This window comes from Myotis myotis, unplaced genomic scaffold (genome assembly GCF_014108235.1).
Source record: "Myotis myotis isolate mMyoMyo1 unplaced genomic scaffold, mMyoMyo1.p scaffold_m19_p_9, whole genome shotgun sequence".
In the NCBI taxonomy this organism is placed as follows: Eukaryota; Metazoa; Chordata; class Mammalia; order Chiroptera; family Vespertilionidae; genus Myotis; species Myotis myotis.
This window is the reverse complement of record NW_023416401.1, coordinates 23,857,059-23,881,716: the sequence shown is the minus strand read 5'-3', so window position 1 is coordinate 23,881,716 and position 24,658 is coordinate 23,857,059. Positions and strand designations below refer to the sequence as shown.

The 24,658-nt window shown below is 51.7% G+C and overlaps 1 long non-coding RNA gene across 1 annotated transcript; it reads right to left on the bottom strand.

Moving 5' to 3' along the window:
- Nucleotides 1-17,724: 17,724 nt before the first annotated feature.
- On the bottom strand, nucleotides 17,725-24,372 carry LOC118663554. Its single transcript, XR_004970076.1, has 3 exons — nucleotides 24,146-24,372; nucleotides 22,113-22,224; nucleotides 17,725-19,286 (listed from the first exon to the last, which is right to left on the bottom strand). It is a non-coding gene; the product is annotated as an uncharacterized LOC118663554 (long non-coding RNA).
- Between the last annotated feature and the right edge of the window lie 286 nt (nucleotides 24,373-24,658).

The window sequence follows — 24,658 nt, the reverse complement described above, 5'->3', positions numbered from 1 at the left end:
TCACTACTTCCACCACGACCTGGCGCTGCGCCCCTGTGACATGCAGGGGGCGTCCTTCCCCTCTGGTGGCCTGGGCCCCGCTTTGGAGAGCAGGAGCTCTGGCGGTGAGCAAGAGGGTGGCTGGCCAAGAGCATCACCCCTTTCTGAGTTTGGCGGCAGCACCTGCCTACCAAACAGTTCCCGAAATCTCAGGGAGCTCAGCCAGCATTGGCAAGAGCACGTCTTTCCTGCTGAGCACAGCGCAGGCCTGGGAGTAAGAGAGCCTACCAGCTCCAAGACCCGGGAAGGTGGCTGAGCCTCAGTTTCTCCCTGTGCACAACGGAGCAATTAAGAGCATAAGGTTGTCGTCTTTGTTCATTCGGCTGCTGGAACAGAATACCACACACAGACTGGGTGGCTCATGAACAATAGACAACTTTTTTCTCACAGTTCTGGAGGCCGGAAGCCCAAGACCAGGGTGCCAGCGTGGTTGGGTTTCGGTGAGGGCCCTGTGTCCTCTCATGGTGGAAGGGGAATGGATCTCTGTGGGGTATCGTCTAAGAGCACCGATCCCAATGGTGAGAGCTCCACCCCCATGCCCCACACATCTCCCAAAGGCCCCACCTCCTAATCCCTTCACATTGAGGGTGAGGCTTCCACATATGAACTTGGGGGAGGGGCCTAGACATCAGACCGTAGCGTTTGTTGAGATGATTAAAGAGGGTAGTGCCTAAGAAATGTTGAATACAGTGCCTGGCACAGAGGGAGGACCCAAAACGGCGGCCAGAGATTTTCCCTAGACCAGCAGTTCTCAACCTTCCTAATGCCGCGACCCTTTAATACAGCTCCTCATGTTGTGGTGACCCCCAACCATAAAATTATTTTCATTGCTACTTCATAACTGTCATTTTGCTACTGTTATGAATCGTAATGTAAATATCTGATATGCAGGATGTATTTTCATTGTTACAAATTGAACATAATTAAAGCATAGTGATTAATCACAAAAACAATATGTAATTATGTATGTGTTTTGCGGTGGTCTTAGGCGACCCCTGGGAAAGGGTCATTCAACCCCCAAAGGGGTCGCGACCCATAGGTTGAGAACCGCTGCTCTTAACCAACCTCCCACTGCATACCTGGAAAACAGAGGCTCAGGGAGTGACTTGCTAGAACTTCCGAACATGTGGTCCCACAGGCCATGGGCTGCAGGGGTGGGTGGGGTGGAAGGGGCTAGGTAGCACCCTAATGACAGCGAGCCTCCTTGTGAGATTTCTGGCAGTGGCAGCGTTCACTGATCAAATATGTATCAGATCCCACAGTGTGCACATGGCGCTGTGCAGAGATGTCAGCAACACTCAACTGGCCCCAGGAAGCTCACTCCAGGCATCGGGCAGGTAACAGTAGAATGCGGAGGATGTTCCAGGAACGTGGGAGAAGCTGGTTTGGATGCTTCAGGTTAAAAGTCTCTGCCCCCTCTTTTTGATAGCTAAGCAGTCCACGGACCAGTAACATTTGCTGATGCTCACTCTGAGGCAGTTGATCCTATACTGGCACGGTTCCTGTAGGTATAAACTATTACTATCATCCCCATTTTACAGGTAAGAAACCGAGTCTCAGCGAGGTCCTGGAGCTTGCCCAGAGTCACACTGCTGGTAAGTGGGGGTACTGGGATTTGAACCCTGACAGTCTGGACCCAGAGTCTTTACTTTTAATGACCACCCTATGCCCCACCTCACACTCCCAGCAACACAGGGGACCTGTTCTTCCAGGGGCGCCTTTGGGGAGTTTTTGTGCAGCTTTAGTTAATAACGCATTGGTTAGTTTTAGCCTCGTGCCTCCTTCCTGCACTCCAACAAGTTGGAACTTCTGGGTTTGGGGTGAATTTGCTGGGAAGCTGGAGTCAGCTGTGTGTGCAAGGACAATCGGACGGACTCTGTCCTGCTTTCCCAGGGTCCCACCCTCGCTTCTGAGTGTGAGGAGTTTATCATGCTTCCCCAGAACGTGACCAGCCATCCAGTCATTGCCATCCTACCCCTACATGGAGGGGTCTGAACCGCTGCAGGGTCACAGATTGGGGGGGACACTGCTTTCGTGGCCGGCCAGGGTCCTTCCCTTCCTCGTCTCCCAGCTGCCACCAGTGTTGGCTGCTAATATCTCCCAGCGGCCCCCTTCCTAGGGGGTTGGCATATTTAGCAAATAAAAATAACGTATTTTATCTGGCAACTCCACCTCTTCTCTAGAGAACTCTTTGATTGATGGGAGTAACCAGCAGCCAGTGTCAGACTGATAGGGCGTCCTAAGGGCTTACCCCTGGCTGTAGGGTAGGGACAGCACTATGGTGCAGTTTCTGGTGTACTTTACGGTCCAGGGCGGGCCTGTGGATCAGGTCAGGGCTACGCACGACCCAAGATTGCATCCTCGCCGGACATTTCCCCTCCTTTCTCCTGAGCAGTGTCCCCCGAGAGCTCTTGCTCAGTAACACACATGATCCTGAATCCTCATCTCAGACCCTCTTATAGGGAACCAGAGCACCTCGAGAAAATGATACACCGCCCCCCCCCCCCCCCCGAAAAAAGCACAGATGCACCCACATGCCCACATTGGCAATGACTTGGGGGATTAACTTTGAAGGGAATCCCTCACTTCATTCTGTGCTTCCCAGATCTTGTCTATCCCACCTTCTCAGAGCTGATAGCCAGTGACTGGCAGCCCCTGGGGCGGGGTGAGGGCCAGCATGGAGTCAGCACGACAAATTATGAGCAGGATTTCTTAGCCCATGGGATTTCCATTATTTGCAGAAAGTCTGTGTGGGAATCAAAATATGCCAAGTGAGAGGCAGTTGTCAGCTGAATGTCATGATAAGAAATACAAGTTGAAAGGACGTGAAAGAAACACAGTTTTGATCAAGTCATCTTCTTCTTTACAACCATTCCAAAGGCTTCCTGGTAAAGACCAAAGTTTTTGACACTGTCTCAAGGCCCTCCGTGGATGGGTGCCCCCACCATGCCAGCCTCATTAGCAATTACTCTCCAGTTGATCTCTGTGCTGCAGCCACACTGGTCTCTTGCAGTCTTTCTCGCTTATGCCCTTTCCTGCCTCAGGGCCTTTGCACATGCTACTTCCTTTCCCTGGGTCACTCTTCCCAGCTTCTCGCTCCTCTATTACTCAACTGCTTCCTTAGGGAAACTCTTTCTGACTTCCCAAACTAGGCCAAGGCACTGTGCTTCACATGACCTAACATCTTGTGTTTCTCCTTTATGTGAGTTACCTATTGCTGTCTCACAAATCGCCCCACATTTAGCATCTGAAACAAGAAACATTGGCTCAGTTTGTGTGGGCCCGGCCTATGGGAGTGGCTTGGCTGAGTGGTTTTGGCTCAGGGGTCACTCATGAGGCCATAGTCAGGCTCTTGGCCAGGCCGGCGGCCATCTGAAGGCTCCACGGGGAATGGAGACTCTGCTTGCAAGACCACTCGCATGGTTGCTGGAAGGCTTCAGGCTTTCACTCAGTGGCCCCCATCCATCAGCTGCCTGAGCATCCTCAAGACATGGTAACTGGATTGCCCCAGAGCAGTGAATCGAGAGAGAGAGAGAGAGAGAGAGAGAGAGAGGGAGAGAGAGAGAGAGAGAGAATGAGAATGCACCTAAAATGGGAGCCCCAGTCTTTTTTTTTAGTTCTTTTTAAACATTTATTGAATTTATTGGGGTGACATCGGTTAATAAAATTATATAGGTTTCAGGTGTACAATTCTATAATATTATCCACATGTTGTATTGTGCGTTCACCATCCCAAGCCAAGTCTCCTTCCATCACCATTTATCCCCGCTTTACTCGCTCCTACCTCCCCCCACGCCCCGGTAATCACCATGCTGTTATCTCTCTATGAGGTGTGTGTGTGTATGTGTGTTTAAGCCCTTCACCTGGCCCGTCTTTTTATAACCTAATCTTGGAAATGACATCCTATCACTTCCATTCCCTAGAATTGAGTCACTAAGTCCAGCCCACACTCAAAGGAAGGGGAAGTAAGTTCCACCTCCTGGGAGAGGAGCGCCACAGAATTTGTGGGCCTATCTTTAAAAGCACCCAGGCACCCAGGCACTTATCACAGCTGTAGTCTTACCCCTAGTTTGTGACATTACTTGATGAATACCTGTCTAGGCTGCACTATTTCTCCCCTCTCTCACCATCGTAGCCCAGTATTCACATAGTTAGCACTGGATCAGTATTTATTTCATAAATGAATGATTTTATTTATTTATTTAGTCAGTTCAAGAAAAATCTTTGGCAAAGAAGTCATGATCAATATGTGATAGAATGTCATTGAAACTCGGTGCACACGTGGAAATTATTGCAGCTGCCTTTCAATTTCAGTTTGAGGGTGAGGCATAGCATACAGGTTATATATATATATATATTTAATTCACAAACATTTATTGAGCACTTGCTCTGTGCTAGAGTTCCCGGTAGCAAGGGTGCAGAAATGAATGGTTTTATAATGAAGACATCCACATGCTAACGTATGAAGCGGCCCAGAGTTCTTTTTGATCATCTGTAAACATGAAAGACAATGTCGTCTGTATTAGAAACGGACCCCTGGGTTCAGAGTTGGCAGAAGCTGTTTCATGAGCCCAGCACGTCACCCAGGTGGAGTGATGTGTTTACCTTTAATTCCAAAGTAGCTGGGCCAACATCCACCCTCTGGTGTTCATGCTTTTGGTCACTGTTTGAAAACGTCTAAAAGGTTTTGTCTGAGGAGCTGGGTAGAGATGGAAAGAGCATGGGATGATGTGTCTAGTGGCGATCTCAGCGTGGCCGATGCTGAGAAACCGTCAGCGAAGGTCGCGGGGGCACCCACAGACAGCGAGGATAATGTGAGGAAATGGAACAGGAGCACATGGAGCAGCAGCAGAAATAGGCTGAGGCTGAAACGAGTGTGTGGTCAGAGGCCTGGTCTTCGGCTCAGGAGCCTCAGCTCCGGCCCCGCCCGGCTACACGGGCCTCACGCTCCCTTCCCTGGGCCTCTGTGTCCTTACTGATATATGGGCATTGGATCAGGCCAGAGGCATTGATACGTGCTCGTTAGCACATCTCTGTGCCAAAACCCAACACCCAGGTGTGCAGGGCAGGTAAGACGTAGGCTTTTCTTAGGGGAGCGAGAGCAGGGCTGTAGCTGGGCCTCCAGTACCTCCGTGTTCCCTGCTCTTAACATTCCAGTTCATCCCGCTGAATTCCAGCTGCTACACACGCTCTTTTTCTTTTTTGCCCAAAGCTTTCTCTGGCTGCCAGAGTCCATTTTACCACCTTATGGCAGGCACTGGGATTAACATCCCCACAGGCAGCCCTCAACCAGTGGCTGATGGGGGCTGGGGATTCATACCTCAGGGCCCTTGCGCCTCTGGTGGGCAATGTGATCTAGCCGGACTCCCAGAGCTCCCCGGGCAGCACCAGCCGCTGGTGCCCACAGAGGCGATTGCATTGCTAATACACCCTTCATTAGTTCCTTCCATTTCCTTTCTCACTCCCTCACTCCCTCACTCCCTCACTCCCTCACTCCCTCACTCCCTCACTTCCTCTCTCCCTCTCTCCCTCTCTCCCTCTCTCCCTCACTGCCCTGGTGATTCCTGGAATCACCTCCTCAATATACGACTGGCATTAAAATCCTTGTCTCAGAGTCAGCTTCTGGGGGGAACCGAACTAAGATAGGGGCTCAGAGCAGAAACCACCCCCCCCCCCCCCCCCCCCCCCCCTGCTTCCTTACCTCCTGGGATGTCTGTAGAGCTCCTGGCCCCAGAGCAGTTTGCAAACCCCTGGGTTAAAACCCCCACTCCATTTCTCACGGTCGTGGTCTCAGAAAATGTACTCATCGCTGCCTTCGTGGAAGGTGGTACGTTAAGAGCAACATTACGCTCATGTTTTTAGGTGAAAAGAACCAGGAGATTCTTTATAAACCCCAAGTCGAATTATGCTTCCACGTTGTAGAAGGATGATCGTGAGCTTGCTCTCTCTTTTGCTCACTTGCTTTGCGGAGTGAGGAACTGAATCTGTGCCGACTGGCAGGCTCTGGAGCCCCAAACAGGTGAGGGACGATGAGGCTTGAATGGCTCTGGATTGATAGCCGCCCCCTCCCTTTGAATCAGTGATTCCTTTTCTGACTGTTCTTCCAACCCCCACGTGGAGGAGAAAGGAAGAGGATCAGCCTTCGAGCGGGTCTCCCCACAGCTGGGGCGCGGGAATGAGAGTCACAAAGCTCGCTGTGGCCGCCTGCTCACTAAGTGGTGAGATTCCGTCCTCACCGCTTCTGGCACCATGGCCTGACCTCCAGCGGCTCCCCTGCGTTTTGTTCCCTGCTGGCACTTTGCTCCTTCAGGGATTTGATGCTCCTGGAGCAGCCCTCGGGCAAAGATGGCTGGGTGCTGGGGTACAGAAACCCTGGGGTAGGAAAGCTCAGGGGGTGTGCCACACCATTTCCCAGAGCTCCCCTGGAATCAGGCCCCTGGCCCCACAGTGGTAGCATGCTTGATAACACCCCCTGTGGCCGCCTCCCTTCCGCACGCCTCTCCTGGCATTTTCCTGCAGCTCCCAGTCAAGTCCAGCTGCTCAGACCCTTGTCTCACAGTCTGCCTCTGAAGAAACTCTGGCTAGAAGAAAAGTTTCCCCGGTGAGGGTCGGTACTTTCTATTTATCCTGTATGTGCCCCCGGGAGCCTGTTTTGCAGGTCTCAGTGTCAGCTGATGGGAGGAGTTCATGGGCGCTGTTGAGGGCCTCTGGGATGGGGACCCAGGCGTGGTGGGCTGCCCCTGGGAGACCACTGTGGCCTGGAGAATAGGTTAAAGGCCATGTGTCGGTCCTCCATGGCCAGACCTGCTCCTCCTGCTTAAATCCTACCCCTTAGGTGGCTCCCATGGTCCCCAGGTTATCTGGGGTCTCTGCCCACCACTTCTATTCTTCCCTTTATGCTCCAGCAATAGGAGACCATGTGGAGTTTCTCCACACCCCATTCCCCCAGCCCTTCCATCCCTGCTGACTTTGGTTTACTGTTCCTCCTGCCTATATTGCCATTTCATACCTTCCCTTTGCAAAATCTTGTTCATCCTTTAAGATCCAATCCAAGGGTCACCTCCTCCAGGAAGCCTCTCTGCCGCCTTCAGATGGAGGAAGCGCCCTAACCTTGTCATCGATCAGGCCTTCTCTTAAGTCCCCAGCACCTCTCTCGGGCAGCACCTTCACTCACTGTACTGAAATCGCAGTGCAGGTTGGTCTCCCCACCAGACGATGAGCTCCTTGAAAACTCAGGCTGGATGTGGCAGGTGTTGGACATAGGCTGGGTTCCCCAGAAGCAGACCCTGAGATGGGCATTGCTTGCAAGAGAGCTATTAGGGAACTGCTTGCAAGAGAGACCAGTAAGGGGGTGGGAGGTATCCACACCCAGACATGTGCACGCCTGTGAAAGGCTCAGGAGTCCAGTGCCCGTCATCAGAGGCCACAGATGTGGGCTGTCAGAGGCAAAGACTAGGGATGATCCCCCACAGGCCCCAGAGCAGAGTCCCCAGACAGGACACAGGGCTCTCAGGCTGAGCACCAAGAGTGTCCACTAGAGGGCGCCCCAGATGACGGAACTGAAATGTGGCTCTTAGGCACCTCCAACCCAGCCTATCTCCAACCCAGCTCCTCCCGTGGCCCATAAGCCACTCCTCCCCCTCTCATTCTTCCTGCGCCCTCTGGTGCTTGGCTCCAAACATCCTCTACCTCTAGGGCAGTGGTTCTCAACCTTCCTAATGCCGCGACCCTTTAATACAGTCCCTCATGTTGTGGTGACCCCCAATTTCATTGTTACAAATTGAACATAATTAAAGCATAGTGATTACTCACAAAAACAATATGTAATTATATATGTGTTTTCTGATGGTCTTAGGCGACCCCTGTGAAAGGGTCGGTTCCCAAAGGGGTCGCGACCCACAGGTTGAGAACCGCTGCTCTAGGGTCACCTTTGGCCTCAGCTCCCACCCTCTTATGGTCACCTTTCCTAAATTCACCCAATGATTTCAATCCTCCTTTTAAAATCTTTTTCAAAGTCATTCCCTTTATTCCATTTTCATTACCTTGCTGCTACATCCTCAAAGCCTAGTATGGTTCTTGTATATACTTGTTGACTGAGTGAAGGAATGAAGGAATGAAAGAGTGATGGACCAATGTGCAAAAGGAAGTCCAGCCTCCCAAGCCTGGTGTGCAATTTTCCCAGGAGCTGACCCCACCCTCTTTTTGGATCTTATGAACTCCTAAATCCACATTCTGCTTATGGCAAAAAACAAACAAACAAACAAACAGACAGACAGACAAGAAAACCCACTCATGCTTCCACAACTAACTCGTGTGTCTGGCTCTCTCACCTGGGCTCTGTTCTTTGCACCTAAAAACCTTATCCTCTCTACCTGTAAAAACTCTGCTTGCTTTTTAAGGTTCAGCTGCCCAGCCTCCTTTAAACTGGTGACATTTAGTTTGTCCTTCTCCTAGGGAATGGCTAAGAACATTTTTTTTTTTGGCATCGCCATCTTTAAAAGACAGTGAACTGAGAGTTGTGGGTGTGATTGGCATTAGCTGCTGTTCACAAAATACAGGGTGGGGCAAAAGTAGGTTCACAGTCATGTATGTGGAAAATAATGGAGTTACTAATAAATAATAACACAAGAATAAACTCTTTTGCGTACTCACAACTGTAAGCCTACATTTGTCCCACCTGTATTTTGGGTTGCCCCTCTTGTGGACACATAGTAGGACTGTTTTTTCCTTTCTTTCCTCCATCTCTCCCATTTCACTCCCTTCCTCCTTCCTTCCTCTCTTTTGTACTTTTAAACTTAATTCTATCAGCTGGTTGAGCATGAAAAACTTGTGTGAGAAGCAGGAAGAAGCCAAATGATCTTTAATTTCTCTAAGGTATGCATAAAGAACAGAAATCTTGCCACAAGAAAAATAAATTTGTATTTTAAAAACGTTAATCTTTTGGCCAGCTGAGGCAGTTTTGATCAGATCTCTCATTCTTCAATTTCTCATCGTCTATATCTCAGATTTCACCCAAAAAGCAAAAGGAATAAGCTTTTCTAATGACAAAATAAATCTAATATTAAATCTTTGTGTCTTCTTGTCTCTCTTTCTGGGCTTATTTCCTACCATAATGGTCCAGGATCTTCGAAATGTCTTTAAGGAAAAAATTTTTCATCAGTGCCTGTGATGAATGAATCATACAGACAATTTGCTACAACGGGCTTTTCTTTCTGTGCAAAGGCAAGAAATCTGAGTGAGGAAGCTCAGACTTCACCAACCTCCTGGTTCTGAAATTACTCATCCAGACACGAAGCAAAATTGAAAAATCAGAGAGATCTAGTTTAAAAGAAAGAAAATGGTTGATGGTCCGGGAACCAAGTAAGTACTCATTTTGCTTTTGTGCCATTGGATGAAGATGCCAGATCAAGAGAGGACTTGGACACGTCATGGCACTGACAGGCAGGGCTAAAAGACACTGGCAAAGTGTTTATCACACGAAGAAGCGTGCATCTGGAGTGTCAGCGGCGGCACTCAGCCCAGAGCGCGCACATCTCCCCTCTTGCCAGAACAAGCTCGTTGACAAGAACTGTCACTGACTCTGCTTTATCTTCCTTGTGCTCGTAAGCGGGTGCATTCCGAGTGCATCCCACGTAAATTGGGGTTTGCTTCCTGACCTGGGAGATCAATTCTCTGTCAAAAAGAGCTGGCTGATGGATCACCGTGTGGCTGCCCCTGCATTGAAAATCACAGCAAATACCGTCTCAAACTCCCTTCTGAATTACATGCTGGATCGCCAAAGAGGAGCTTGTAGATGAATCCTCGCAGCTCACCAAGCTGCGTGTCTCACAAAGCCGATTCAATGAAGCTGTGGTTTGGGCTGTTCTCCCAGCCAGAGGCAGCGAGTGTCGGGGTTCATAGCGTGAATTTTGGAGCCCAGTGGCTGGATTTGCACCAGCACCTGCTGCTTACCAGCTCTGTGACGTTGGGATAATTATTCAACCTTTCTGTTTTAGTTTTCTCGGCTGCCAAATAAGGTTGACAGTATGGTACCTCCCCACCTCCCAGGGCTGTATCTTAATCGGTAGCCTCAGGAACAGACCCTGAGACCTGGATTTAAGAGCAAGAAGTTAACTGGGAGGTAGCAGTAGATGAAGGGTAAACGGAGACAGGAAAGAAAGAGAATGGCCACTCGACAGTGAGTTACTGAGCAAGCCACCAGTGTGGGGGACTGGCACTCGATCCCACTGGGGAGCCTGGGGAACTGTGAAACACGCACCACAGAGCAGAACACACGCCGAAGAGGTGAAGGGGCTGGGGTTCATCCACGGACTCCCATTCATCCTTCTCTGAGGGCTTCTCTTGTGTGTGAGTGCATGTGTGTGTGTGACGTGTGCACATGCGTGTGTGTGTGTGTGCACATGCAGGGGCGGGGTGTCCATTCCCTCACTTCTGCTTTGCCCTGCCAGCTGTAAAATGGGCTCCGTCAGGAGGAGAAAAACCCTCATGCGAAGCAGCGCGCGTGCTGGCAGCCGGGAGCCAGGCCTCGCGCACGGGAGGAGTAAGGTGAAGGCTCTCTGTGCAGGGTGACGGCGGACTGTTGTGAAGATTAAATGAGCTAATTATCGTGAAGCACTTAGCAAAGTCCCCGGCACGGAGTAAGAGCTCCGCCAAGAGCTTGGTTGGCACGAAAGCTAGACAGCCGTCCTTTGGAATGACTTTTTATCTTAGGATGGATTTTCCGTATTTTTTTGTTTTTCATTTTTTCCTCTGGGACAACGCACCATGGGGAGGAGCTTGGCACTATTACAGTGGCCAGATGCACCACAGGTCTCCCCGAGGATGACTGTAAAGGTGAAGTGGGTTTACTGACGGAGTGTCTCGGTCAGAGGGAGAATCATCACGTCATGGTGACATGTGAGATAAGCACCTGCCTCTCTGTGAGAGGAGCCGGCGCATGATCAGCACCTCATTCAGCGCTGGAGGGCGCACCTAGCTATGCTACGCTGCAGCAACAAACCAACCTGGGGTCTTAGTGGCTGGACAGGAGGTACCAGCAGTCCCATCTCCTCCCTCCTGCTGGCTGGCACTGTGAGCTCACTGAAGACAGGCACTGGGCTGGATTTCAGGCGCCACTGAGTCCTTAGCAGCTAGTCCAGGGCATAGCACAAAGAGGGGACACTGGTAAGTGAATGGATGGGCAGATCAGCAAATATATCCTGTACGTGTCATGTTCGCAGATTTCCTTTCATTTGAAACGGTGGCTTCCTCCCATCTACTCTGCTCCTTGCAACTTCTGTTGTTCTCCTGAGTCTGAAAGAACTCATCTCGTCTAACTTGCTGGGCACGTTGTGTTCCCACAGCGCATCACCTTCTGCCTTCAGTACAGTAATCTGTATGCGTGTTGGCCCTGGCCACCCTCCCCTCAAGTCGCTCTAGTGGCTTCCACGCACATTTAGGACACACTCCATGTTCTGCCCTGGCCTCTGCGTCTCCCCCTGGGCATCTCACCAGCCACCTTCTCCTCTCCAACTCTTCTCCATCCATGGTGGTCTCGTAGTTGTCCTTTGCACGTGTCATGCATGGTCCCACCTCAGGCCCTTTGCACCTGCTGTTCCCTGTGGCTTCAATTCACTTTCTGCCTCCAGATCACTTGTTCCATTGACTCAGGTCACTGCTCAAGTGTCATCACTTCAGAAAGGCCTTTCCTGACCACTCCACACACCACTGCAACATTAATTTGCTTTATGTTTTTTCCATATCACACATTTATTTGGGTGTTCCGACTGTCCCTTCTGCCCATGACAATGCAAACTCTATGAGAACAGGGATCTTGTTTTATTTAGTGTGGCATCTTACGCTCCCACAACAGTGACTGCTACTAGTAGGACCTCAGTAAATATTTGTTGAATTAGTACATAAAGATTATTGTCCCATTTTAGACATGGAGTAACTGAATCCTATGGAACTGAGGAAAACTGCATAAAGTAACATAGCTATTTATCCATATCACATCTATTATGAGCAGATACTTCAATCTTTTATAAAATATATTTTTATTGAGTTCAGAGAGGAAGGGAGAGGGAGAGAGAGATAGAAACATCAATGATGAGAGAGACTCATTGATTGGCTGATTCCTGCATACCCCCTACTGGGCATCGAGCCCGCAATCCAAGCATATGACCTGACCGGGAATTGAACTGTGACCTCCTGATTCATAGGTCGACTCTCAACCACTGAGCCCTGCCAGCCTGGCTAACTTTAATCTTTATAACAATACATTTTTCATATAGGGAAACTGAGGCATAGACAGCTTATGTGTCTGCCAGGGAACAACAGAGCAAGGACTCAAAGCAGGCAACCCTGCTCCGGGGTTCATGCAGGAGGCAGCCCAGCAGGAACGCCCTGTGGGGTGCTGGAGGAACCACCAAGAGAACAAACTGGAGGGTCTTTGTCAGCAGTCCCAACGTTGATTGAAAATTTCACATCTGGGACGTGTTATGGGATTGCCAACACTTAAACCTCGACCAAAGCGAGGGGGGAGTGTAGGGAGCTATGTGGAGGTGAGGCAGTCACCCACCGAGGAAAGCATCAGCCCACACAAGGCACACGCTTAAGGAGATGGCCCATCACTGCATCTGCGGGCAGAGAGGGTGTACACAGAGGCTGGCAGCATGACTTACCATGTCAGTAAAAGTGGACAGTATCTCTGCTTCTAGAATATTCTGATGTCATCATGCAAATAGACCATCAGTGGGACTACCTTCTGAGCAAGGCATCCTTCCCCTAGCAAGCACTTGAAGGCAGAGCCTGCGTCTCTACAATGCTGCACGCAGGGCCACAGGTACATGTGAGGTGCTCAATAAACGCTCAGTGAATGGGGGTGACGTTTTTCCATCCAAGAGTAGGCATTTATTTAGGGACACACCCATCTGCCTGACAGGTCTCTCCCCACACTAATTTAGTCCTCATAGGCGTCCAACCTCAACCTCAAGTATGATCAGAGCCCTTCCATGCTCATGAACTTCGCCTGGATTTTCATTGTCCTAGAAAAATTTCCCATACTTTAAAAAGGTCCCATGTTGCAATAGAATGTCAGCACTTGACAGAGTCCCAGAGGCCATCTATTGTACCCCCCTCTCTTTGCCCCCCACTAGTTTTATGGAGTTCTGATAAGGGGAAGGGAATTAGACAAGAATGCAGAGGTCAGTGTGGAGACAGGCCTGGAGCCCAGGCCTCCTGAGGTCCAGCCCAGGGCCCACCCTCTGAGCACCGCACAGGGCTCAGAACTGCAGCTGCAGAGTCAGAGCGGAGCTTTCTGCAAGAGGGCACTGAATTCTCCCCGCCCCCCGGCACGGCAGCCGTTTTGATACAGTTTTATCCCTCTTTGGCCTCTGATGCAGGGGCTAGATAATTAATCAGGCCTTTGAATAATTAAAATTATTTAAAAATGCCTTTGTATCTGTGAAAATTGCCCCAGTAATTACTGCCTTATCAAGAGACGGATTCCACAGACTGAAATCTTTCCCACAGAGAAGATGCTCTTTCACTCGAGGCTTCGGGACGCGGGCGCTGAGGAAGGAGGGTTGGGTATGCGAGCCAGTGCTTCTGGGGGTGAACAGCACCCAGTCTTGACTCCACAGTCTCCACGGAACCTCCCCTCATTCATAGACTTAGATTTCCTAACAAGATACAGCAGATTGCTTCCAGAACCTGCTGCAAAATAGGATCATTCATTGAAAGATCAGATGGATTATTCAACCTGGATTCTGCACTTGGGCCTCGCGGAGCCTGGTTTCCAGATTCGGCATCCACTTTTCAATGTTTATTTTTTTTAAAAAAATACATTCACGTGGGAGCAAAGTGAAGGCTTGCTTTCCTCAAGTGACTCCTGGTCCTTCCTGACCCAGCAACGCCTGGGGCTGAGTCCTAAGGGTACCATCCTGTCCCTGGAGCCCCGCCACTTCTTTGTCGTAACTCCCAACGGGTGCTCAAGGCTGACAACGTCATGCTGGATGCAGGGTGCTTCACAGGAGCGCGTCTGGTGGACATTCCCAGGAATTATAATGCAATGAAGAACCCACCACCCAACTGGGGCCCCTGACATCCCTTAGGACCAAGGACAGGGCTGATCACAGCCTCTGGGGAGGGACTATAACCCAGGTATCCTCAAGTGGGGGTGGTGTTCATGGGGTTATATAGGGAGACATTATGTTAGAGTGGTTACCGGCACATGCTGTGGACGCAGACAATCTGGAGTTGGGTTTTCCCTGACTCCTGTTTCCGCTGGCTTCCAGTTGGGTCTGGCCAATGGGAGGAGCTGATGGGATGCTGGAAGGGCAGCGGGAAAGGAGATGCAAGGGACTTCCTTCCTCTCTCTCCAGGAGCAAAGAAGTGTCCTCCTTGGTTTCTGCTCTTCCTGGATACAGCTGTCCTGATCCCGCCTCCATGTATGACCACGTGCCCTTGTTTCCCTGGCTTTTTGCTTGTGTGTATTTCTGTTACCTTCCTATCCTTTTGGGGGCTCTCAGCTCCCCTATCACCTGTATAACCAGTTTCCTGTTGTAAATACCCGAAGCAGTTTCTGTTTTCCTGGTTAGAGCTTGATTGATTAACCAATGTTTGATTAAACTAATGCGTGTCCTCTTTGGCTGAAGTGACTTTGGGTCTCTGTCGCTTACAACCTGGAGAGTCTGGGCTTGTGCGGGAGTCAGTGGGGGAAAAAGTAGCTCCCAGCTCCTGAGTGCTTACTGCCTGCCAGGCACTGTGCTCAGCGCTGTTTCCATGAAGGAGGTAGGAATTCTGATTTCCATTTTGCAGATGAGGAAGTGGAGCCACAAACAGGTCAGGTTAACTTGATGGGGATCAAGTTTGTTTTCTTTACAGGGAAATTCACTCAAAACCAGCTGCTTCTTTATATAAGGAGGGGATCCCCACAGGTATATGGAGGCCCAAGGGTGGGGGGACAAGAAAAGAGGTGAGGAATGACAAAAGGCAGGTCTATATGCTACTTCGTGACATGGGCTAGAAACTGAACAGGCTTCTCCCAGGCGGAAGTCTATTGAGTAAAGAGAGAGCCGGGTAAATGAGGTACAGGCCTCGTTCGTGACCATGATCCAAGTCAAGTTCTTACTGCTAATTGCCCGCACGTTTTGCTACAGGTAGTAAACAGGAATCATTCACGTGTCCTTAGGGACCGCGGGGCCATTCAGTATTCATGGCAAATGTATCACTGAGCTTCATAAGAGAATCATTTTAAAACAAAGCTTGGTCAGCTGTTTAATAATTTACTGATAGCGACAGCGGGGAGAATATCTAATAACCAGTGAGATTGGCTTTCAAATAGAAAATAAATTCACGTTAGAAGAGTTATAGGAGGGAAAGAAGGAAAGGAGGGGGAAGCATTATTAGTGGCAAGGAAATATTTAACATTTGCCAATTCTGGATTTTTTTCTTTTTACTCCTATCAGAATGGAGAAACCTGATTATTGAGTGGTTGTGAAATTCCATGCATTTATATTTTACAACATTCACGGGCCCTTAATGTTCTTCACACAGGAAACAAGAATCATACCGAGGGCGGGTATCTGGAGCAGAGGCTCTGACTGCCCCTGAGCCCTGGGGAGCATCACCTTTGTTAATGTGGGGACTTTTGGGGACTATAGGGTTTTCATGATCATATCTCAGTTTCTCCCGCAGTAGGAAAGGCCTGAGACATTTGAAAAACAAAGCCTCAAAGAAACAAAATCAACCCAAACTACACCTGTGCGTCCTCCTGCTCAGGGGAGAACCTTGCTTAGAACTGATTACAGGGAATCTGGCTTCTGGGTAAATGGAACTTAACTTATTTTTGTTTACTGGAAAAGTGCTATTGAAATGTCTGTAAACTGACAAGGGGTTTGAGATGGTCGCGCTTGAAGTTTCCTGCTAATTCTAATATTCCTGGTGTGTGGTTTGGAGATACGATTAACACAATTTTAAAAGGTCCAGGAGATGATGAGAGGAAAGCAAAAACTAAATACACTATCAGACACCAAACCTCCTTGTGCCTCAGCCCCCCCCCCCCCCCGTAAATGGGGGAATAATAAGAGAATTGTAGGATGAATCATGCATAAGGCTCCTGGCTGCAGGCCTGCTTCACAGCAAACTCAAGTTCAAGCATGTCAGGAAGGCAGAGGCAAAACCAAGGGGAGCATCCCCAAGATGACCAGTCTTTAAGCTTCAGTGGCAGCCAGTGATGCATGGTGTTTTGGGGTAAAGCAACATCTCGGCCCCCCTGCCCTGCAGCCCCCTCCCCAGAGCACGGGGCCCACTCTGTCCTCCAACCAGTCCTTCCACTTGCCACTCTGGAGACAGGCTTCCAGATAAGACAGATGATTTCTGTGTTCCCAGACGGTATTTCCTGTGGCTTTACATTCCAAGATCGTACCCTCCATTCTTCACATTCATTTCAACAAACTCACTCTCATTCTGCCTTGAGGTATTAGCACTTTTTTTTTTTTTTTTTAGCTTAGAGAAATAATGATTTATCAACGTCTTCCTTGACGTGAGAATGGCTTGGATAACCGTGAGCAGTCTGCCCTGTCAAGCCAAGGAAAGATGTCGTTGGCTTGGGCTTCCTCCCCCATCATCCCGTCGGGTCCAGGAGGGGCGAGGGACATTCTGGGGCTGAAGCTTGCTGCTATCATTTTGGGTGAAATGTCTTTCTGTGTAGCATAGTAAAAAAAAAATTAAAACAGATGCCATTCTCTGAAATGGAAAGAATTATTTATTTCACTGGCTTGGCGATGGAGTAGCTGGCTGGTGGAGAACATTTTGAGGATAACACTTCGGCTTTGGCACAGAGGAAGGGGAGGGAGGCTGTGTAAAATTCAGGGGGGATCTATGTAGGTATGGGAATTGAATGGGGTGTGGGGTGGGAGGAGGGGTAGATAAGTAGAGGGCAGACCTTGTGTGCGTGGGTAGGTTTATAGACCACACATTAAAGAGGTTAATGAACATCTTGATGCATAAGTGAGGTGGATAGATGTCACCTGACTACCCAAGATCCCGTGGAGAAAACACTCCTCCCCCCTCCATCAGGCTTCACTGGGGGGCAGTTATGGTGACCATCCCCAATATAGAGGGGTGAACAATGACCGAGGCTGGCCAATGAGAGCACTGTCTTCCCCACCACTTCCCTGGCCAAACTGATTGTCTCAGGAAATGGAATGTGACTCTAATCAGCCAGCGTCTTCACTAAAGTTTGGCAAGGGTGTTGCAAGTGGCCTCTCTCTCTCTTTTAGTGACAGTGCTAAGCTGTGAGAACTATTTATGGACCTTTCATTGTCCAATGTCCCTGACTACCCACTGAGAGAAGCACAACTAAGACGGAGAGCGGTGGGTGGGGAGAGAGAATGAATGGCAATTGAGTCCCTGGATCCAGCTTTGCCTGAACGTGCTCATGAGCTGTTCAGCTAAATGCATCACTGGATCCCTGTGTTTTCACTGCTTGTTGGAGTTGGATGGCCTCAAGGAATCTTGCCTAAAGTACAATGTATGTATGTGTTCCAGGCTCAGTGCTCATCCTCTAAGCCAGGGGTTCTCAACCTGTGGGTCGCGACCCCTTTGGCGGTCGAACGACCCTTTCACAGGGGTCGCCTAAGACCATCCTGCATATCAGATATTTACATTATGATTCATAACAGTGGCAACATTACAGTTATGAAGTAGCAACAAAAGTAATTTTATGGTTGGGTCACAACATGAGGAACTGTATTTAAAGGGCCAGAAGGTTGAGAACCACTGCTCTAAGCCCTTATAGGTGCCAGAGACACAGACTCGGTCAAGATGCAGACCTGGCCTCAGAAGGCTCAGCATTGTCCCTGGAGGCTCTCACCTCCCCTTGTTCCTGACACTGATCAGCCATTCACCAACGTGCCAGTGTCCAAGTTAAAACTCAAACTCCTGAGCCTCAACCTCTAGAGCAGGGCTGGGACTGTCCGGCCCGCGGGCCTTATCATTTGGTCTGGCCCTGCCAAGGCATTAAGGGTGAGTTAATTAAATGTTGGACCAAATATAGCAGGCTAATTTTTACGTTGATAATTTTGTGTGGTCCGAGAATGATGTGATAAATATCCAATTTGCCCTTGGCAGAAAGAAGGTTGCCTACCCCTGCTCTAGAAATTCTGATTCGGTTCCACGTGATACTAACCAACACCCTGAGTGGTTCTGGAGTGGGCGTGTCCCATGGACCGATGTGGAGAGTACCATCCGCTTGCCCACCACACCCTCTCCAGGTGTCCTATTTGAATGCTCAGACTCTCACATCTGTGAACATTTGCCTAGCTGTTCCAGCTTCCCAGAATGCCCTTTGTTCCTTCTCTACCTGGTGAGGGCTCCATGCAGGGGGAGTTCAAGGTGAATTCAGGAGGAATGGGCTCAGAAAGGCAGGCAAGGCCCAGCCAGTGACGGAGTTTATTCTGAGGGCCATGGGGCATGCGCAAAGCGTTTTAAGCTGGCGGGTGACAAGGCTGTGGAATGATGGTCTCATTGACTGCTGTGTAGGGTGTGGTTGGGGAGAGGAGGCGGAGAGGAGCTGAGGTTTGAGCTGAGCTCACTGGGAGATGTGAGAAGCAACAAATTCACTCCACCTGTGGTTGGTGAGTCCCTGACTACCTGGGACCCTCCTGAATCTGGGGATGGGGTCAGGGACAAGGAGAGGGGCTGAGAGTTCCGGGGGAGCTCAGTGCTCTGACAAGACCCAAGTCCACCTCCAAGACACCAGGCTGCTGGGAGAGCAGAGGCTTTTTTTCCTGCTTCATTAGAGAACCACTTTCCTGGAGGCAAGAAGTCCAGGCTGGGGCAATATCTTAGTCATGTTTGAGGCCATTAGTCAAACCCTGACACTGCCACCACCCTGACCCTGTGTGCTGGCGGGACCTCTCAGCTTGGCATCCCCACTGCTCAGCAAGAGGCTGGGCACAGGTTAGAGACATGAACACCCATGGACGGTGCCTGGCACACATCACTTAATTGTGTGTGTGTGTGTGTGTGTGTTTAATTAAGAGAAACAGCTGTCTGGCAGAGCCCACTTAGGCAAAGTGAGCCGCCGTCCGGCATTCCATGCAGGACCTCTCCGGCACGGAGGTCTGCTTGCCAATAGTCTGGACCATGTGCTGGTGCTCTGGCCCAAGGACGAAGCAGCTGGCTCTCCACGCTGTGTTGTCACCCAGATGTCTGCGACAGTTGGCCTGGAGTCAAGGCTGGGTGGTGTGGCCAATCTACGACTTGGAATAGAAAAGAAAGTATCTTTTGAGTGGGACAAGCCTTGTAGGTGTTTCACCTCCATTAACTCACTTAATTCCCACTCAGCTCAGCGAGGTAGAAATAATCACCCCGATTTCACAGGTGGAGAAACAGAGTTGGAGCAGGAGAGCAGTTCATGGTCACCTCGGTGGTAAACGGAGGCCTGGGGGATGTGGGCAGGTGCAAGGCCTCACCCCAAACGTAGCATGTTCTAGAGAAGGAACGAGGTGTTGGGGGCCTGAAAATCATCTAAGAGGAGGGGCAGGAAGGGTGTAAGGGATAGAGGATGCTTCCCAGAGCCTGCTGACATCCAAACCAGTCACCAAAATCGGGCTTCTTCGTGTCCCCAGAGAGAGGAGCCGGCTTCGAAGCAGTGGGTCGCCACAAGGGAAATCTTTCTAACCACGAGGGCCTCGCCCTGCAAATACTTCCCCCGTCAAGTCCTGCTGGTGGACGCAGCCCTATCCCTGGATACAGCACGTTATTACAGAGCAAAATGGTTGGCTCATGAGGTTACACTTGAAAAATACTTAGCGTTTCTAAGTTGCATGTGGGTTATTTATAATTGCGTGTCTTGACAGACAGCACTAATGTTCCCGCCATAAAAACATTATTCAAGCCAGAACTACCGGCTCTGAAAAGTCCGTGGTGTGTGCAGAAGCCACTCTGTTAATAGAAAGGTTAACTTGTATTTTTGAATTATTGATGGTGGCTTGTTACTAATTTTTTTTTCCTCAGAAAGGAGGAAATAATTAATGAAGAGATCATTGCCAATGTGTCTGACATCCATTAATGGTTTCATCTTGCAACCAGATTAAAAGAGACAGCTGGTCCATGAATTTATGTGTGGAGACAGCTCTGAATGTGCTGACAACCCTGCGGGAGGGCGGGGCTGCCGGCGGGTGGGGGGAGGGGGCCTGGGCATGGGCACAGGCGCGGCTGGGAGGTCCTCTCCTGCTGGCGGTGGGCCGGCCTCATCACTGCAGAGGGGCCGGGCAGCAAATGGGCTGTAACTCTTCTGACATCTTTCCAAACTCCTCTGTTCCCACGGGAGCCGAGCAGCACCTTCCCTGTGCCCGTCACTGGGTGGCTTTTCCTGCATGGTGTTTGGATGAGTGGTTTTCAACTTGAGTCTGCATCAGAAGGTCCAGGGAAGCTGGTTAAAACACAGGTTCCTGGGCCCCACCGCCAGCATTTCTGATTCCCTAAGTCAGGGATGGGGCCTGAAAATGTGCATTTCTAACAGGTTCCCAGGTGCTGCTGGTGCTGCTGGTCCAAGGCTCACACTCCGAGAACCAGCTTTAGACCAATGATTGTCAGACGGTGCGGTGAGACTGCCTGGAGAGAGGGGGCCGGCAAACTTCTGTAAAGGGCAAGACAAGGGTAACCTCACGAGTCAACCATTTCCTTCTGTGGGCATTGCCGGAATCTGCCACAGTGACTCAGCGCTGCTCTATGGCACAGACAGCAGCCACAGGCAATGTGTAAACAAATACGCAGGATGTGTTCCAATAAAGCTTTATTTATAAACCCAGGAGGTGGGCCGAACCGGGAGTAGTCTGCTGACCTCTGTTCTAGAGCAGCACAGTCACCTGGAACTTTCTAGAAAAAGCAGCCATGGGCAGTCTTGAGCAGCACTAACAGAATTTTCTGTGATGATGGAAATGTGCTATATCTGTGCTCTCCAATATGGCAGCCACTGGCCACACGTGGCCACTGAGCACCTGAAGTGTGGTTAGTATGACTAAAAATGGAATTTCTAACTTTTAAATGGAAATGGCTAGTGGCGCCTGCTTCGCACTAAGAAGATAAAAGACTCTCTCTAGTGGAGTGGCCATTCCTTGGCCACCTCCTTACACAGGGTCGTTGCCCTCTTTGAGCCTCAGTTTCCTCATTCGTAAGATGGGAATAAAACAGTAGCTATGCCACCTGCCTTTCCCATTGGGGAAGCGAGGCACCTTGGCCCAGCGTGTCTCCCCAGTTCCCCCGCCCCATGCATTGCTCCCCACCAGAGGGTTGACTATCCCTGGGGACAGGGGAGGGGCTGGGGGACAGAGGGAGGCCATCTCTGCCTCTCCCCGCCCTTTCCCTCCTTCTCTCCGTCCAGTCTCCTCCCCACACTGTAAGCTCCAAGCTGCAAGCCCACAGCCTGCGGTCCCTGGCACGCGGCAGACCGCAAGCTCGACTGTTGACAGGATGCCCCGAGGTGCAGGCCTCCCCTCAGACTGCTGGGATGAAGAGATCTGCAGCTAAAATGTCTGACCACTCCTGTCTCGGCCCCGACCAGGGCTGAAAGGGAGGCCACTGCAGATAAGGAAACTGAGGCCCAGAGAGGTCTGGCCAAAGGTCCCCAAGGGTTAAGGGCCGAGCCACCCCAAGGTAAGAGGCTGCCTTCTTGGGCAGAATTAAAGGGGGAGAATGCCACTGCACCCGCTCCAGCTCCTGGCTCCAGCACTGAGGCCGAGCCCAGCCCTGAGCTTCCCAGGCTGATGGGGGCAGACAGGGAAGCAGCCCCTCTTTTCTAATGGGCACTGGGCTCCTGTGAAGGAGGAGGGGAGAAGCCAGTTCAGAGGGGGCCTGGCTTGAGGCATCTGTGGCCTGAGCCAGCCCTCTCCCTCCCGTCACCCAGCAGCCCTGTCAAGTGAGAACTGGGGTTTGTGGAACTGACCAAGGGGAGAAACCACATCCCTACAGTGTGAAAAGCATCGCCACAGCGGCCAGCCCAGGGCCTTGGCAGCAGGTCTTGGGCAGGAAGTGCGTCTTGGCCAAAGATTTACAGGAAACCTTAAGGACCAGTGTGAGTTTACCTGGGAAACGATGCTGGGAAGGGTGGTCCAGGCAGAGGGAACAGCAGGTGCCAAAGCTCAGCGGTGTGCCTGGTGCCAGAGCCCTGCTGGGAGCAGGTGAGAGCCGGTGCTCCTGAAAGAAGAGAGGGGCCGTTTCTGGATGCGCAGGGCGGCTGGGACAGCACAGAGGGCCAGGGCGCACCCTGGGCACGTACAGCCTGGAGCCGAGGGCACGTACAGCCTGGGGCTTGCTCCTCCAGCTCGACCTTTGAAATGGAGCCTTTCTCGGGGCCCCATGAGCCCCATTCAGACCTGGGAGCTTTTCGGGCAGCGATATAACATAGTGGGAGGCTCAGGAGGGTGCAGGAGGGCGTGTGCTCTGAAGACACTGAGAACTGCTGTTTATACTTCTCAGAAAGCTCGAGAGGGAATGAATAGGAGCCCAAGGGAGAGGGGACAAGTTAGAAGTGTGACACCAAGCTCATTACTGGCTTAGAAACGGCCTGCTGTCCTAGGTCTGGCCGTGCCCTGCGATCAGCCATGCCTAGGGTCATAGGTCATGGGCTGGGGTCAGCCGTGCCTAGGGTCATACGTCATGGGCTGGGGTCAGGCCTCTCTGCAGGCCCTGGATGAGGGTAGGGAACAGCCAGCAGTTTAGCTCTGAGCCTAAGGGATCTCCCCTTCCAAATGTCCTGAGGGCCATTCATCTCTGCTTCCCCAGAGACTTAGCACAGAGCAAGGCGCCCGGTTAAGTGCTCCGTTAAGTATTTGTAGAATTATTAAGAATCCCTGAGGCAGCCTGTGAAAGGTCCCACTCAAAGTTCCCACCATCCCCATCTGTGCAATCCCACTTCCCCCGACAGGGGTCTGGGAACCAGGACATTGAGAAGCCTGCCTGGCAGTGTTTGTGTGTGTGTGTGTGTGTGTGAGTGAGACACACACACACACACACACACACACACACACACACACACTGGCTATTCCAATAGACCAGTCCACGCCCTTCACCTTTTGAAGGTGGGGGTAGTGGTGGGAGTCAGAGGATGGAAGCAAGGGCCTAGGATTACAAGTGAGGGGTGGGGGGTGTTAATGGATCTCCTTCAAGGGGACTGACCCACTCCACCTGGTGGAAACTGGGGGAGAGAGGTGTTCTCTGCTGTAGCAGCTCAATCCAGAACTGGGGCTCCCCACTATGGAAATCCTGGCCATGCCTGATCATATCTCGCCCCCAAAGTCTGTCCAGTCCTATTCTTGGAATCCCAACAAGGATGAGGTTGGGGGGGGGGGGTCGGTCTTGCTGTCCTGACACAGAAGGAGGAAGCTTTGGCCACGTTCGAGGAGTAAGTCCCTTGAGCATTGCCCAGGTGTCCCTGCCCCTGGTTTATAGAGCCCAGTCCCCCACCCCCCACCCCAGGCCAGGGTCCATGAGCCCCGCTCCCAGGAGAGCAGAGAGTCTCAGCCAAGGGACAGCTTTGACTCTGATCTATGGTTCTCAGCCCCAAGCAGGTCTTTGTTCAGACCAGGAAGAAAAAGGAAAAAGCTACATGGTTCAGTTTCTGGAGAAAGGGAAGGGGGTAAGGTAGCAAGAGAAAGGGGTGCCGCTTTGTGCCTCCAACGTGGGGGTGAGGACAAGGGAGAGATGTAGGTGAATAAGAGGGATACCTGGGCGGCTGATGGGAGGCGGGAGGGGTGGGGGGGCTGGTGATAGCAGCGTGGTCAGCCATGAACCCAGAAGCGTGTGTGTGTGTGTGTGTGTGTGTGTGTGTGTGTGTGTGGTGGGGAGGTGCTGACTCTTAGGTGAAATTCTCATCTCAGGGCGGGCCTGAGACCCTCGCCAGCAAATGCCTGCCCCAGTTTAGGGCAGATGCCCGTTCCGCCGACCCCCGACCTCCACCCCATTCACCTGGCTTCCTCCCCCCTTTCCCCCGTCGCACCTACCCGCCCCCCCCCCCCCCCCCCCCGCCCTCGCTCACCTGTTCTCCCATTCCGAGTTCAAAAAGCTGTTCCCTTTTCCCCTTTTTCCCTCCTCTCCTCCCTCCCCCCCCTCCCCGTACCTGCGCCCCAGCCGGCAGACGATGCTTGGCTGCGTGGCGCAGCGCTGGGCAAAGAGGCGAGGAAGCTGCGGGGCGTGTGCGTGCGGGTGTGTGTGCGGGTGGAGGGATGTGTGTGGGCGCGTGACTGTGCGAGAGGCGCCGAGCCGGCCAACCCCACTGAGGGCGAGCGTGTGCCTGGCGCGGGCGTGCGCGCGAGGGTGTGTGCGCGGCCCAGGCGGAGCGCCAGGGCGGGCGACGTCGGCGGCGGCGTTAGGACTCGGGGGACACCGCCCCCCGGAACGCCCCCCCACCCCCCCGCGTCCCGCCCCCGCCCAGCCTCCCTCCTCAGTTCGCGCCGCGCCTCGGCTTGGAGCGCAGCGGCGCCGACTCCGGGAACCCGGCGGAGCCCGCCCGGCGCCCAGGGCGCGCACAGCCCGCGGCCGCGCCGGCGATGCGGGGCCACCCCGCGCCCGCCCCAGTCCCGGCCCCGGCCCCCGCGGAAAGGGGCTGAGCCGCCCGCCGCCGCCCGGATGG